We start from the raw sequence: 12,900 nt of genomic DNA on the forward strand, positions 1-12,900 counted from the left end.
GCGGGAGACGACCAGCCAGCGCGGCCGGCACTCTCCAGCTCAAAGCCCTGCAGGGCGTACCCAGCCCCTGGCAGGGACAGTAACAGCTGAGCCGTGCAGCCAGGTCGGGCTGGTGACCAGGAAACTTTGGCGTAGGAAATCACCTCATGGTCCACAAACCGCGTTCCTTTGGTCTGGCGCTCTGGGGCGAAAGCTCTGGGTATGCACGTCCTCTTGTCACCTCCATGCCGGGGCCCAGGGCATGGCTGACCCACAGCCACAGAGACTACCTGTCCCTGAAGATCTTTCCCTGCCTTCCCAACTGCACAAGTAGGCCCACAACACATTGCTTTGCATTACCCAGCCAATCCTGAAGACCTCGTTGTGGAGGTGATGTGCTTGTGGTCTTTCCCTTGCACCTGGAAAACCATTCCAAATTTGGTACCTCTTGAGACAACAAGCCCTTATTGACTGCATGAGGGTCCCAGTATGTACAAGCATAACCAGGCACTCACTAATGGGAGGCTTGGGTAGAAAGTGAGCATTGTGTCATGCAACAGGAAAGTGAGTGCAGCTGTGGAGCAGAAGCAGGAGGGAAATGGAGATACATCGACCGGCAGGGCCCAGTCTCTGCAGGCATGTCTGTTCGATTACGAACTAAAGAGGGAGCAGTACCATGGCAGTGTAATGACAGTAAGCTGTAGACCCTGAGCACTGGAGGCAGAGTCTAATGCCAAGCCTCTCTCTACGCGCTTACTGAGTGGTGGAGATACCTTGGGAACCAGACTGACTTGCTTTTACATTGAGTCTTTCATTTTCAAATTACCAGCATGAGTTTGATGGAGGGTATGGCAGGGCAGAGGCCAAACGTTTTGAAAAACAATATGCACAGGAGGTTATTGCTATGCATGTAATACCGATAATTTTATGTAGCACTATTTTGTGATGCTCTCAAGGAAACACACAAGACATGAAATTTCTTCATACAATGTATTTAACTTTCTTTACTGGATGACCTTACAAGAGGCAATACTCACACTTGCAAAAATTCCCTACAGTGTATCCACTAGGTATGGGGAGGGGCTGCTACACCCACACAAAGAACCGTGTTACACAGTAGAAGTCGTGTAATTCTGGCATCTTATCAGACTAAAGCAGTGTGTTTAGCTATAGCGGTTGCTTTAATCTTTCTTAAAAAAAAAAAAAAAAAAAAACAAAAAAAAAACACTCCACAAACAAACAAACAAAAAAACCCCAACCAAACCAAACATATTTATTTTTAAAATCCCAGTATGTAACATTTTATCATTAGACTAGACAGGATAAGCCGTTTGTTACTCACACGGAGTTCTGCAGGTATTCATTATTTTTGGCCTCTGGGACTCCAAACACGGCACCCCATACAAGCCTACCTTAGTCCTAACCCTCACCACTCTGCCAGCTCTTCTCCAATATGGCCTGCGGTATCCTCTGATTTTCTATTTCAAAGTCTCTCTGCTCCATACCTGAACTTATGCCATTCCACATGACATGAGCAGAAAGACCTTGAGGGGAAGAGGAGGGGGAGAGCTGGGTAATCTGAATATGAGTGTCCTTGTGTACATCAGGATCTGCTCTGTTGAGTTTGGACGAGTTGTATCAGTGCACACCTGTGAAAAGACAGGGAGAATCTAGTACAGTTTTGTTCAGGCGGTGATCCCACCACTGAAGTACCACATCACCTCATAGTTGCGTCTTGATAAAATTTCAGTCCAGATAACAATATCACACTTGCCTAAGTTCCCCTCTCTAGCTTTATTTTTGGGTCTGACCTATTTCATGTGTGATGCCTTTGTGTGTTCTTTATCACTCCTACTTTAAACATGAATGTCTTTCTCTGGTGTATTTTTTCACAGACAAACCCATGGATATCAGAATCTCTGTGCTATATAAATGGTCACTACCACCATGAAAAAATAATTGTTTTCTTAATCCCTATCTGCTACACAGGAAGCCTACCCTTCAATGCCTATGAGGCCCTGACACCAGCAGCATCTTAACACTAAGTAAAAGTTCTAGAGATGGTCAGAAATTCCCAGTAACAGAACCCTTTGATCCCTTTATTGCCAAAGCTGTTCATAACCTTGGCACACATACTTCAGTCTTGACCTATATTCCCATGGCCAGGTGTTTCTCTGTAGGAATGTATATTTCCTTTGCAGAATCACAGAATATTCTGAATTGGAAGTGACCCACAAGGACAATCGAGTCCAACTCTTAAGCAAATGGCCTGTACAGGAATCGAACTAGTGCCTTAGTGCAGAAGAGACTTCATAGCCTGGCCTATGTATCACAAACATTAAATTCCACGGAGCTGCTCCAAGCCCAAAAACCTTACCAAATCACCGTTCAGGAGGGTGGAGGACATTCAAGTTTATTTCAAGACACTATCAAGAGAGAAAATACATAGGGTTTTTTTCCAATGGTAAATTACCTTCACAACTGAAAATGCATGCCAAACTCTTCAGCATAGTGGTCCAAATGCTCTGGTTGGTATAGGTGCACTTTCCTGGTGTGTCATCTTCAAAGAAAAATCTAGGTAAATAAAACAAACTGCTGAAAGAGAAAGTTTTGTGCCACTAAATTGTCTGTTATTTCTCTTCAGATTGCTGGCAAGTGGGAAGTGCCTGCACTGGGCACCAGTGGCCTTGCAGAGATGCTGACGAGCCAAGAGCAGGCTACTGACCAAATGTAAGAGGAATTGGGCTCACAGCCTTCTCACTTGAGCTCTTCTGAAAATCTCTGCCATCACTCAGAGTGCCAAAGATGGTGCTGGCACAGTACCACTCCAGTCAGTGGTGTCTCACCAGCAAAGAAGTTGCCCAGGGTGTGTAACTGAAAACTACAAAGAGAGAGGGACATAGAACTGGAAGAGAAGTTGTTCTTCGTGTCTAGACATTTTTACACAAGGCCCAAAGTTTGGATCCTTCAGAGGAAGACGTAAACTCAGCTGTAATGAATTCAACTATGCAATACTGCTGGAGGTAGCACTGAAACTGGTACCGTTGGGGCTTGTTGTGTATACCAGATCAGCCTACGACTTGCACCTCAGAAGACTTACCCCAACATGTGCCTGTCTGTGTTGATGATTAATATCTTGTTGCTATGGTGCATGCATATCATGCGCACCACCACAAACTCATGGCACAGAATGTATATATTGGTGGTCTTGACAACTGTTCAGGGAGAACTGTTTGATTGCTCTGATTATTTGCCTCTGCATCTACTTGTCTTGTCCTCAAACAAGTTTCAGAAGATCGCTGTCCTCTTTTGAACAGTATTGGCTCCCACAACAGAACTGTCACGGGATCTGTCTGCCACAGTTTCCATCAGGGCAAGTATCCCCTCTTGCACATGTTTAGTAGAAATGTTTACTCACACTTTCAATACAGAATAGTCTGCTGCCTCCAAATATGAGTTAATTGCTTTTAGGGACCAATTTACTGTTAGAGGTCCTTTTTTAAGTCAGTGGATGCTACAACTGCTCCTGCAACAAGTTTAGATTTCACTTTTTGTCACAAAAGGAATAAAGAATAAAATGGGGAATTTGCTAAAAGATTGGTTGTTGTAGGTTGTAACAATGCAGGATTCAGAGCTATTTTTTTTTAACAACGTACCTATTGAATCATTTGGATCATTTTAATCAGAGAATTATCCATTGCTGCCAGGCCTTAATTGCTGAGAACCTGCAGAAGTAAAAGAGCCTTTTATACTATGCTGGCACCCCCAAATCTCCATCTAAGGTGAGTTCAGGGCAGCCCAGAATAAAGACTGGAAAGCCACAGTTGAGCATACTCACGATCCAATGCAGTTTGGAATAGCAACCACAGGATGAGAGAATCTGTGCAGTTACCTAAAATGAGGTAGAATACAATTTCCCCAGCTTCCCAGACATAGGTAGAATGTGAGGGAGTGGGGAGGAGTGAATTTGACTCAGTGATTATGAAAGTGAAAATCAAGAATCATTGGGTTTGAAAGGATTCACATCGCAGTGAACAGCAATTTTACAGTGTCATCCACTGTCAACACAATTGCTGCTGTGTGCAAAGTATTCACACTTGTTAAGCAGACACACATTGCTATTAGCATAGTTTGGGGTGTATTTGCCGGATTATGTCAACAAAAAGGAGTCTCAGCTTTTTATCAAAGCTAATTATATATATGCCTGAATAAAATAGAAACCCCATTAGTAATAGGAAGCATTCTATTGGGCTTTTCATCCTGGAAGCTCTTTGCAGAATATTCACTTACACTTGAACAAAAAGCTTTGTCAAAAATATTACAGGATTTCAAGTCTTTTCCCATGAAATCCTTCTAGAGTCTGCCGCTTCATTCATTATACTTCATACACAAATTCTGTGCAGACTTTTTCCTCTAGAAAGTATATTAAATTGTGTTGGTCCTGGCTGCACTGCTTCGGTTTCCCAAAATGTTGCTAGTAGTCCTGGTTAGTTCCCATCACTGCCAAACCTTCAACTCTCACTAATGCCATCCATCTGACTCTAACACCCAACTGTACCTTCATGGCCCTGTGTTATTCCACCACAGGAAGAGGCTGTTGGCCATACACCTTTATTATTATGAAAACAAAACCCAAAAAAGGAATGCAGTGATGTGCAAGATGTAGTAAAGAGGCAGTAACGCCCATTTGGTCTTCAGTATGCTTTTACATGGTGCTGTAGCACATTACCTGTTTTTAAGGATGGAACCTCTACAATAACATGGCTGATGTTAGTCTGTAATGTGCCAGCTCCTTGAAAACAAGGGTATTCTCCTTTTTTGCTTTTTTACGCTTACTTATATTTTGCAGACTGTAGCGTATAATGTTAAGAATCAGTATGAAGCCCAGTGCAGTGGGGATGAATGATGGGTACTTATGTGGCACTGGAAAATTAAATGACTCTTCCAAATATCTATCTAATAGGTTTCTAATGCTAATTGTACATTCTTTTTAATTCTGTGAAGTAAATATACTATCACTCCGGGCTCTAAAAAGAATGCCAATCGGCCATGTCTTTAACCTTTAGGATCTTTAAAAGTACTTAGGGACTTGCCAACTTCTATTTTTTTTTTTGAATCAGCTATGAGTTTGAAGTTGGGTAGGACTCCATATGGACTCCAGAAAAGAGGAGCTCTGTTCCAGCCTCATTTATCAATCTCATCAAGGCAAGGATTCTTTCTGCTCATCCTGTCTACCTGGGTGGGATAGATGGAAAGTGGGTGGGGAAAGAACTACCTCTGCACTGAAATTTTGAGAACTTGGTACTCTGGGCTGCAAATGTGAAGGAGAGCCAGTGATGAATCTCCCATACATGAGAACTTTCTGCCCATGCGGAGTGGGCTCACCATCGAAAGTGCAAAAGAAGTGTGCGTGTGTGGGAATCATGCCAGGGCACATGAAAAGCAGGGTCTCCCACTTGACCTCCAATCCGTATGATCCTCTACTGGCACAGAAAATAGCAAAAAGGAGGAAGAAGCAGCTGGGGACCAGGCCCTATGAGCTCAACAATTCATGACATTGGGATTATATTTTGTTGCTTGACCCCATTTACCTTGTCTCAGAGAGATGCTCAGATGAATGCAATAAAGTATTTTGTCTCACAGGTTGGCATCCACCTCACCTGCCTCTCTCCATCAGCAATCCATATCCTCAGGAAACTCAGAATCAGAATTGTGTCCTACACAGCATGAAACAGCTCATAAACATACTCCAACAAAGAAACCCTGGCATCATATTAGACACTCCTTGTTTTCCAAGTTGGGGAGGCAAAATGGTGACAAAACAGCAGAATACAAATTCTAAGGTGCCCTGATCCTGCAATTTTTCATCAGGGCCAAGAGTAACACTCGTTATCAGACAGGCAAAGTTTTTTTTCATCCCTACCAGTTTCTTAGCACTGATTTAGGTTTCACACTGACAACAGCGAAACAGCACTTAAATCATAGCCCTGAGAACCAGCTACATGTATCCAAAGCTGAGCAGAGTTCAAACCTCAGCCCTGTGCTGATACAGAGTCTTTTCTGTTTTAAATTGCCCACCCACTCACTATTCCCAGCTGCCGAGCCACATAACGTTCAAAGACCACACACAAGGTGCAAGAGCAATAGGGGCCTGTTGAAAATTAAAATGCAACAGCTAAGTCAGGAGGATAGACTCCAGCATTGCTGCCTAAAAAATGGGGACAAGGAATAAGGACGAAAGGGCAGACAGGACCGTGGGAGATCCAAACGGAAAGTGATGGGAATCTACACTGGAGTGTATTTTACAGAAATCCCCTACCCTCAGCTCACAGGGACTCACAAAGCTTCCCATATGAAGGTAGGCAAGAACCAGATCAGAAAAAGAGTTGCTGTTTTCCAGAAGCTAGACATGATACTAGGATCCCAGGGTTTGTTCTTGGCTTGGCTGGAAGCATCTGGAGCAGGCCAAAAAAAATGTCTCTGTGCCTTATTTCTCCTTCTTGAGCAAGTGTCAAGAGCCTCACGTGAATGTTTCGCTATCTCCCACAGCCCCCAACATACAAAAAACCTGGTTTCTTCTCTCCAGTGCTGCTGTTGAAGGGACCTTGCTCTGAAGTGCACTCATTTGAATGCCGTATGGTAGTGTCACTTATTCCTCTTCATCCCATTGTAAGAGCACATTGCCACTGAAAACTAGAGAATGTTGCGATACCACTCAGTGATGACACAAAGGCAGAAGTGGGTCAGCACCATCACACATCACAGTGTGGGACACGTGTCACAGCAACGCCACTTTTAGAAAAGAGTGTGGCCCCTTGCTGACTTCTAGGCTGGGACTCTCAGGGTCTGAGGCAAACTGGTGAAAATAGACATTATCTTGAACATATCTGCTCAGATGGCTGAGTTTGGTAAGAGTTTTTCACGGACTGTCCACCTAAAAATGTTTTTTAAACATTCTTAAGTTTTGTCCAGTTGCTTCTATACAGAAAGAATGTGTGTTTATATGTTTATACATCCAGATTTTGTGCTTCATTGCTAACCAGGGCTGAATACTTCAAGGCTGAGTCAAACTACTCTAAATATGGGCTATTTTATCCATCACTAAATGAAATGGCTTTACTGCTGAGACAAGGCAATGTTGTAACAGCACACAGCACAACCCAGCAGTCAGAACAAGAAACAACGAAGGTGGTTTCTGACAGAAAGCGCTCAGGGTGTTTGAAGAGGCAGACTGCCAGGGCTCTACAGGTGTCATCCTGCTCCCTAGTCCTCAGCTGGGACAGCAGCTCAGGAGAGATGAAAGGAGGAAAGATGAAACACAACATGCCATGAACTTTCTCACTGCAACGCTGATTACTGCTAGTGAAAGAAAGCAAGCTAAGGAGGCACTGGAAAGAAAGGCTCAGTCAAGTACCCCATACCAAATACTCTGAGATGGTGGTTTGAACCCAGAACCACATGTGGTAACATGTATGCCTGTAATGATCTAAACTAGAAGCACAGACACAAAAGTACTTGCAGCGTTGTCAGGCTCTTTCATTTGGTCCCTGATTTGGACTTCAGAACATGTGCAACAATAAACAAAGCAAAAGGTACCGAGACTGGAATTTTGGTAGTTAATGCTGTTGCTCTATTAGTTTCACTACCTTCTTTAAAAAAAAAATGGGAAATGTAAAAAAATATAGGTGAACATGCACACAATTTCATTTTTCTGACTCCTATCAAAAACTTGGTGCAGAAAAAGCCTTCTAGCACACAATTGCTTGTATCCAGCTTTTTGAAATATCCCACTGTGATATGTATCAACCTTTTCCTTTTGATTGATAGACTTTGCTAGGGAAACACAGCAGAATAGATGTGAGTGCATGGGTGCCATCAAATTAATTTTAACACTCTTTTTTTCCTGTTCCCCCCTCCCACCCACAGGCTTATAAAGTTATTCTGAAAGACATGAGAATCCTAAATACTGGGGGAAGGGAGAGTGGGGATTAAGGGACATCTGAAGAAGGCAGTATAAAATTGCACCAAAAGCAAAAATCCTCCCACCATAACCTACTCTTGTCCACTCCTGTGTCAACAAATATGCAACCAATTAACGTAATTGCAGAGTTATTTATGGCACACAGGAAAGTGTAGTCAGGGACCCTGAGAAACAAGGTTGTAGGGATAGGAACGCCTGGGTTTCCCCCTCACCCCCTCCTCTGCATATGTTTAAGTTGACTTGTGGTGTCCATGTGTCTCATAACCAAGAGCCTGGCTACTTTGCAGGTGTTACTTGCTGCATGGGGGTGGGTAAAGTGGTTGAAAGGAGGCCTGGAAAAAAGTTGGGGTCTTCTGATTTCCAACTGTGACCAAAAGATATTGATTGGGTTTAGATATCCCCCTACACACTTTGCAGCCTACAAAAGCCCCATACTTAATCCCTTCAGATGACCCTTTCGACAGCAGCAACAACATTTGAACACAACAGGGGAAAAAAATTTCTTAGCTCCATGATTTGATTGTTCGGGGTGACAGTTTTGTTACTGTTCAGTGCCCTGCAGAAGAGAGGTTTTAATTAGAGCTATTGAGTGGTTTGAATTGGCACAATTAGGGTCAGCATTAATGATTGCTGCATGTGTTCTTTTGAACAGTAAGGGCTTTTTTTCTGCACATGGGCAGGAGGGGGTAGCAGCTAATGAACTAGGAGAGTGCAAACTATCTCTGCGAAGCTGGGGCAAGTGTAATACACACTGGGGATGAAGCGGAGAGCAGGAAGAGAGACTGCAGCATATGGGGCTCATCCAGAAGACTTCCCAGCAGAGTGCTGAGCACCATCAACTCCCACTGCTTGTCCTTTGCTTCTTTAGGTGCTGAGGCTGTATAAAGCACTGACAGAGATGCATTTCTTGTATCACAAGGGAACACCTCAGAGAGGCAAAGTATATGCAGTATTTTCATACCGAAAAATACAAAAGGAGATAGAAAAAAGGCTGCAGTCTGCTGAGAACAGTAGTCTGCCTCAAAACAAGGGCATGCTCGTGCAAATTGGTACTCTCATGAGTAGGCTTGTAGGCTTTACCCACCTTCTATTCAATTCAGTGGGATACTGGATCAGTTCAAAGAAACACAGCCACATAAGAGAAGAAGAGAGAGATTTGTGTACAAGCACCCCTTCTGTGTGTGTGTAGAAATGCCTTAACTGCACTGCAGGTGGATGCCAGAGCCCAATGCATATGGCAGCTCTGCCAAAGGCTGCTCCCACTCCTGCTGAGAAAACAAGAGTCCTCATAGCACATGCCACTTGACTTAAACAGAAGACCTCCTGGGTGACATACCTATGGTCTCCTCAGAACTTGCAAATCTCCTGAAATGTGCTCATTACACAATCTTTTCCTGACCCATACAGTCCATGAAGCACTGCAGAAATGCTCTTTTATTGCAGGAGGAATACGCTCCCATGTCATTCCAGCAGAGCCAAAGGGGCCTCTCTTCCACATAGCTACTTATTGGGGAAGGTGCAAGTAGGTGATAGTGATAACAACCATGTGGATGCTGGGACTGACTGGGGGCAGAGGACCTACCCCATTCCTGTGAAGGACCTCTATTGCTTCTGGGCCAGGCACATTCTCCCCAGAGCATGAACTATTTTTGCCTCAGGCCTGAAACAAAGCTTTCCAAGTGGTCTCCATTTACTAAAACAAGCTTTTGGTCAGGCATTATATTAGAACCACAGGCAACCTTCTGCAACCTTTGAGGCACAAAAAGACTTTGTTCATGTGCCAGCTGCCCAGCAGTGGAGCTCCCCTCCCCTGCAAGCAGCAAGAGACAGCCATTCCCCACTTACATGTGCAACATACACCTTTTTACTAATGGTGGGGTGATCCTTTGGTACCTGAATCAGCCTAAAAGTCCCTTCTGGGCTCCAAAATGCCTAGAGAGGGCATCAGTGGCAGGGATAACTGTAGGGCTGTCTCAGGTCTGGCAGTACTAGCTGAGTCAAATACTGGCATTGGTCTCTTGGTGTGGCCCCTGAATACCAGTGCAAGCCATCAGGCCTGCTGTAAAATGCCCTCTCTTTAATTGTCTGTAGTAGTCATGTCTCCTGAACATGACTCAAAGAACATTGTCAGGCACCATGCATAAAAGGAAAGGTTGATTCTTCAGTAAGTTTAGTTGGTAGAGCAGAAGAGAATGGCATGTATGCATATGCTGTCAGAGGACTGATACATATTTTTCAGAAAACAGTTTCAGCCAAACTTTCTGCAGCCATCCCGGAGTGTGGCCACCAACACCTAACCACTCAAATTTTTGAGGCCGAGCATTAACACCAGCCAAGGCTGCACAGCCCACCAGTGCCTTCATTGACAAAGCAGGTAAAACTGCATGCACAACTGGAGCAGAGAAGCTGGGTGGAATCCTGGGTGTGCAATCTCAGTTGGGAACTAGCCAAATACTTCACCTTTCATATATGCAAAGGAAGACAAAGGTGCCCAAAACATGGAGAGAATGAGACTCTTTACTGTGGTTAAACAGAGGTTTCTGTGTATTTCTGTTAGTAGATATTTTCAGATATTTCAGTGTTTCCCTCTCTCTCTAAACATTATCTTCTCTGAAAAAAAAAAAAATCCAATTTCTCTGGCTTTTTTAAGTAGGTAATATAAATTATGTCCTTCTTACTTAGGATACACAGTAGCCCAACACATTTAGTAAATAATTACAGGTGAAAATCCTGCCATGCAAACAGAGGTCAAACAGTTTGTGCCCAAAGAGCTCTTACTCTCTGATAGGCCCAAACCAGAAGGAGTTTAGTCTGCAACATGAAGAATTAAGAAGTGATGCTGCTGCAATCCAATCGGAGCCTATGGATCGATACAAATCCAATGGGCATTCGCAGCTAGGATAATCTCATTTAGTCCTCAAGGTAGAAAAGAGTAGCCTAAAGTAGACCCATTACACTCAGGTGTGGGTTACTACTCATTTGTCATATTTGTGGCCTCACAACAAGTTCTTTACCTTATTACAGCCTTTTGTGGTGCTCGTGCCCAAGATTCATGAGAGCACATCTAGTAAAGGACCTTTACCCAGGTGTGCCAACCTCCAGGGCACAAAGAGCCCAGCAGTGCCAGGCAGAGCTCTGCTGCTGCCAGCAGGAGCTGGAATCAAGCAGGTGGATGGCAGGAGGGTGAGAGCAGAGCTGCAGCAGTGTGGCCCACTTGGGAGAGAGCAGCATGGCTGCAGGTATCTTCATCTCACCCAGCACTCCTGAACAGAGAAGACATCCCCCTGCCCTCAGCTGTGGAACTGGTTCCACTGGGGCTCAGCAGAGGTGCAAAAATGAAGTGCTGGGGGAAGGGCAGAGACACAAGGAACACCTCATGGCTGCTTTCACCTCCTCCTCCCAAGTCTCTCTTATAAGGACTTCAACTGTTCCCACGGCCAGCGATTTGATTTGGGCAGGCATCCAGCATTGCTTAGCAGATCCAAAATGACACCTCACACATTCTTGAAGGTGTGAAAGAAACAACCAAGCTGAATCGTTTCACCACCCTCACGGTACTAGAGGTGATACCATAGACTTGCCAAGGAACATAGAAGGACATCCACAAACATTTCACAACCACCTTCTTTGAGCCTGCTTTGTTATTGAACAGCCATGAGTTTTGGCATTAGCTGGAAAACCGAACATACAACTGCTCAGACAGGCCCTCTGCCTTGACTTTCTTATCATATGTCCTCAAAAAGGTAAGACTTTTCAGTAATGATTTATATTTATGTCATCTAGTAAATATATTAATAGTCCTCATATGGATCATTTGCAAGCAAATAATAATGCTTCAGGCTGGAGGATGGGGATGGGGCTAGCACTGCAGGCACCAACCTGCCAGCTGGGCCCTGGCCTGAGGTTAAGCTACCTGGAAAGATTCTGAAAGCTAGCAGGCAAGAGAGTGGATGTGACGTGGAAAGCTGAATGTGAGAGGGAATATTTTGAGAAGCTGGCAAAAGCTACAGGTGGTGCTGTGAGGGCTAGCTGGATCCCTCATGTGGTTAAGGGGAATGTGTGTGAGCAACAGCCGAACCACACAGCTGGAGTGGAGCACTGGGGACATTCTGGGAAATAGGAGCAGTGAGCCTGGTAACCATACCCATAATAGCACGTAAGTCTGAGATAACCTGGCTAGCAGTGTCAGAAATAGTGAACTCGGCAATGGATATGGCAAAACTAGGACTAAAGAGGAAAAAGTAATTAGGTGCAGGTTGTCTCTCTTGATTGAGGAATGGAAATGGAGATGCAGGGTGGCAAAAAGAGACATCAAGAAACACAGAAATGAATATTAAGATATGTGATTTCACATGTCTGGGCATATTTGTCAAGCAGCCCTAATGCTTGACCACTGCAGCTGGAGCCAGACAATGAACCAAACCCTGTGTTTCTTGGCCATACCAGCAGAATCAGACCTGCTTCCACCCCAGGCAGAGGACAGGGTTTGGCAGTGCAGGGAGGAGCTTTCACTTGCTGTCAAGTAAACATCCGGACAGACAGATTGAGCATCCCAGCATAACCACTTCGGTGACTGTTCCAGATCAGATGGCATTAGCAACAGCTCACCACTGTGTAACAGATAGGATTTCAGATTTTTTTTGTTTTCAATTCAGTTGATACAGATAAGCTACTGGCAACAAATAAGGTGCCTTGTTTGCCTTCAAACTCATGGTCTACACTCAAGTGTCTTCCAGGAAAAAAATTTGCCTTGCCTGCCTTAGCACAGGCATTTGATTAAGAAATACAAAATATACTCTTTGAAGTGATAGTTAGCAGTTCTGCAAGCACTCCCAGCAGAAGATATAAATGCAGATTTCAAAAACTTGTCAGGAAAAAGCAAGTTACTCAGAATTTACTTCATCTGAGCTTTGGCTGAAGGTTTGATACCGACTTATTAT

General features: G+C 44.1%; 1 long non-coding RNA gene across 2 annotated transcripts; it reads right to left on the bottom strand.

The window, feature by feature from the left end:
- Positions 1 to 1,367: 1,367 nt before the first annotated feature.
- On the bottom strand, positions 1,368 to 6,741 carry LOC113980612. Of its 2 annotated transcripts, XR_003538174.1 has the most exons (3): positions 6,548 to 6,741; positions 2,453 to 5,696; positions 1,368 to 1,649 (listed from the first exon to the last, which is right to left on the bottom strand). It is a non-coding gene; the product is annotated as an uncharacterized LOC113980612 (long non-coding RNA). The 2 variants fall into 2 exon arrangements; XR_003538173.1 differs by having other exon boundaries at positions 2,453 to 6,741.
- Positions 6,742 to 12,900: the final 6,159 nt, after the last annotated feature.

The sequence above is a fragment of the Neopelma chrysocephalum genome, unplaced genomic scaffold (genome assembly GCF_003984885.1).
Source record: "Neopelma chrysocephalum unplaced genomic scaffold, ASM398488v2 Primary Assembly neopelma1_24, whole genome shotgun sequence".
NCBI lineage: Eukaryota > Metazoa > Chordata > Aves > Passeriformes > Pipridae > Neopelma > Neopelma chrysocephalum.